The following is a 4357-nucleotide window of genomic DNA, read 5'->3' as shown; positions in this document are numbered from 1 at the left end:
ATGCTGATGAATGCCGGAGCTACCACCGTCTTCTTCCACAATAGCAGCGATCGGAGCAAGAAGAGATGGAGGCGGCAGCGGCGGTTGTATGGTTGGTTCATGAAGTGCCATTGATTATGTCATTCCCTGGCTGGTTAGCATTTTCAATTTGGACGGTTATGTATTACTAACTCTTTGTAGTTTTTGGTTCTGAAATTTGTGCATACATCTTCATCCATAATCAAGTCCCCAATGCTCTGCATCCATACATCTCTTCTCCTCTCGGTCTTTTCAGTTTCTCTCAATTTAACAATAAAGCCCTAATTTAGACATCGAAAGCTTAGAAGATGAGTCACTAGACTTGTGAGTTCTTGTTCAATTGTGTATTTTTTTCAACTTTGAATTATTCTTGAAAGTTTTGATATTTCTATTCTAATTATATTTTTTTCCAGAAAAATTCCAAAAGGAATTTATCTTCGTGGATTTTGGAGCAAAAGAAGGCTTCAATCACTCGTCACCCTACATCCTGCACCACGGAGAAGCTTCAGCTCTTCCCTAGATTTTTAACTATACTTTTGGGATTTTCCTTAAATCTCGAGTTTTTAGAATTTCGATGTGTATAATCTGATTGAATAAGGTTTACATTGAGGATAACTTGCTAGTAATTGATTTTTGGTTGGTTAGATTAACTTCTTAATTGATTTGTTAGTTGTTAATGAATTACCAACTGTATATCTGAGAGATATAATATTAGTTTCTATGTTTTAAGATGGTGATGTTGGAGAATTATGCTTGTAATTGTAAAAGAAAGAAAGAACAGTGGAACATCTTTACAGGATTGTATGCTAAGGAAAAACTTCATTCTCTTCGAGTTTTAGCTATAGACACCTAAAGAGAACTAAGACTACTATAAAATTGTGTCGTAGGTTTGCAAAGACTTTTGAATTTTGTGGTCTTAAACTAAAGACTACTGAATGTACAATAACAATCGTAGAATCATTGTGTTTGATGTTAGCTTATTTTGTTGTTTGATTGCAGTTTTCCTTTTCTTACATGATCACATTGTTGAATATAGAAATAAACTCAAATGGTTTCTTGGGTATATTGCCCGTTACTACGTTAGTTTCAATAATCAGATGGCAAGTCCATGTTTGTATCTTTGAATTCATAAGGTGGCTTTCATTGGGTGAATTGATTTTGTATATTGGTGTTATTTCTAGATTATTTGTTTATATAATCTCTTAACTTTACTCTTTAATAGCTGCAATATTTTTGGTGATGATAATACCCAACTATTGAATCACTTCAATGAATAGTGGTGGGACTGGAAGACACGGCGGTAACTGTCATCTGGAGGAACTTCCTAACATAGGATCATCCCAAGAGTTACTGAAGACATCATTTGAATATAACACTCTGATCAATGTGGTGTTGGTGAAACAAAACAAATCAGAAGCATGGAATTTGAATTTGTTGAATGTAACAGGGATGACAGTCCAGAGAAGAGACGGTCACTCGTCTTTGTATTACTTATGCCAAGGTTGGACCAGCTCCTCTGCACCACCAAGACTGCAACCACTGGTGTCCCTGATTGATGGAACGTGCTTCTATGTGCCACCTTCCTCAAACGGGAGTTAGCTCATGCAAAATTTTCAAAACAAACTTCTTGATCGTCCGTATTCATGTCTTGCAGCATGAGATGTGAACAAGCATTATCTAGTAGATTTCACTACTAAGAATTCATTTTCATGGAGAGATAGTATCTGACAAATAGTAGTTTAAAGAAATTTCATCATCTTTAAAATGTGTTTCTATTTCTGCTCAACGTTTTATTTGGTTAACGTTATGTCTTAATTGTTTTGGTAGGTTGAAGTTTTTGATTCTCATTGAAAGATGTATGACACATGAAATACAAGTTGTTCAGTGACTACGTCTGTAGAGTACTGCTGATTTTGGAGCTCGAGTTGCTGGTTTTGGAGACGGTTGATGTCAGTGCCAAGGAAAACAAGTCTATGCCTGTCATTGCAGGGTCTTGTAGTTACATTGCTCTAGGTTAGTGTATTAACTTTTTCACTTTCAGTTTTCACTTATCTCAAATCAGTCATTGTTTCTGACTACCAACCCTTTATTGGAGAACAGTCTACACGCACTAAAGGGAATGACAATATGCCTATGAGGTTGGTGATGAAGGTGGATTCAGTCTAAATGTCCACAGTAACAGGGAAGGGCTTAGTTACACTGGCAAGGTCGCTTTCTTTTTGACCTTGCAGTTCTGTTACATTGTTTTATTTTTGGAAGTGATGGCTTTCTCATTGAAAAATTGGTGCAGATTGAAATTGGCATGAATGTAGAAACATCTGAGTTCTTGATCTCAGTTTCAAGATTGAAATTGGCATGGTGATGCCAAGATAAGCAACAGATAGCGGCAATTGATAAGTAGAGAGTTACGATCTCTTGTTTGTTGCCTTTTAGGTAATGATTTTCCTTGTTTATTTGTTGTATTACTTTATGTGAGTTGTGACAAGAATTTTATGAATTCGATACTATTGTGGATTGTGACATACACCAAATTTGATACTGCTGTGTATTTTGTGCTTGGTGGACTGCAAATAGCGATGGCTATGTGCAAATTTAGGTATCATTGTAGATTCCAGAAGTGAATCATGTATCATTGTGAATTTTGGTATCATTGTAGATTGCAGTTCTTGGTTGTTGTTTTCTTTAATGCCTTACCAGATTAATGGCACAAGTATTCTCATTGTTCTTCCCCTGTTTAGCCTTTTCTTTTCTAATATAGTAATGCTTATCTCAAGCCTTCATAATGTCGGAATAGTAGGGTAATATGGCTATTTCTGAGATGTTGAACCCTTTCTAGTTTTTCGAATTAATTGTTGCAGAAAGTAAAAGAGGAAAGGAGTCTAATTTCCCATTTACTTCTAATGGAAGGACAAGAAAAGGAAAAATAAGAATTCCTAGACAAGTACTTGCTTTTCTGTTGCCATTTCCAATTAGAAAAGAACTTTATACTATTCTAGTTTATTTTGCTTTTGTTCAATTATCTGTGACCTTAATGCTGATGGAAATTTCCTATATTTGTGGAGATGCTTTTTTTTTTTTGGTAACCACTAAAAATAGTGGATATTTTATTTATAAAATAATAAATGCTCCTGACACCAAAGGTTCAGGAAGCCAAAACATCATCCCAACAACAAATAAGTAAAAAGAAAAAACAGCCATTGATAAGGAAATAAAAATTAGAAACTTGTAGCTGCTATGGTCCGAAGACCATCGAGCTTGCAAGGATTTTGCTTCTTCTCGCGGTGAAGATGGTGGCTCGCCAGCAAATGACCCAGCAATTTATCTACACTACAGAATCAGATTTTGTCCTTCTCTTTGCTAAGTTTCAGGTATCTTCAAACCTCAGATCTTCTTGAAATCTCCACTCGATATAAAAGTATGAATGAATCTATAGACGGAGCTCATTGATTTTCGTTTATAACTAGTGTTTTCCCCATCATTTCTGTGAGGAAGAAGCCACAAATGTTCTTATTTTTTTCCTCTGTTGTATGTTGTCTGCTATCTATGTTGTAATCTTTGTGGCGAACTCGTTGATTTCTCCTCTATCTTGTTTTCTTCCCTTTGAGAAACTCTTGTTATTCAACCCTAGGTGCTGTTGACAAGGTTTTGATCTTCTTGTATCATAGATTTTTATGTAAAACTAGATGTATTCCTTTACCTGTGGTTTCCACCATATTATGTCCTTCGAGCTCTCACCAAAGACATGGCTTATAACCACGTGGAGGTAGTCTCCAAGTTTTTGAATGGCAAATCTAGAGTTACATGTGAGCCTTTAATACCTTCAGATCAAACAGGGAGTCCACCACTTCTTATATCTTCTTAAATTCACTATTGTTAGCCTCTTTGGCCTCTATTTCTCTTATATTGATAATTCTTCAGTAGATTGAGCCAAAGGCTAATACCACACACTGGAGTATTGTCAATATTAGAGTTACAGGGCCAGGAGAGGCTTTCAATGATGGTTTGGATTATTGGCTGCTCTGAATCTGAGGTTAGGTGTCTGAATCTTGTCTAGGTTAAGAATTTTCCTCCCCGCACAAGGCAATTCAGAAAAGGAGTAAAAATTGGTCGTACCTGCAAAAACAAAATCTTGGTTAGATAAAAAATCCACCAGTGAGTTGCCTTCTCGATATACATGTTGTATTAGCACATTGAAGTTTAACATCAAACTTCTGATCTTTTCCACTGAAGTGATAATACACATGGTATCTTCCAGTCCCCTTCAACCACTTTCTTCATTAGCATATAATCTGTCTCTACAATCAGTGGGTGAAGCTCATGATCTACACAATAGGATAGT

This window comes from Solanum verrucosum, unplaced genomic scaffold (assembly GCF_900185275.1).
Source record: "Solanum verrucosum unplaced genomic scaffold, falcon-dt-bn FXZP01000141.1, whole genome shotgun sequence".
NCBI lineage: Eukaryota > Viridiplantae > Streptophyta > Magnoliopsida > Solanales > Solanaceae > Solanum > Solanum verrucosum.
The sequence above is the reverse complement of the archived record's forward strand: the minus strand, read 5'-3'. Positions refer to the sequence as shown.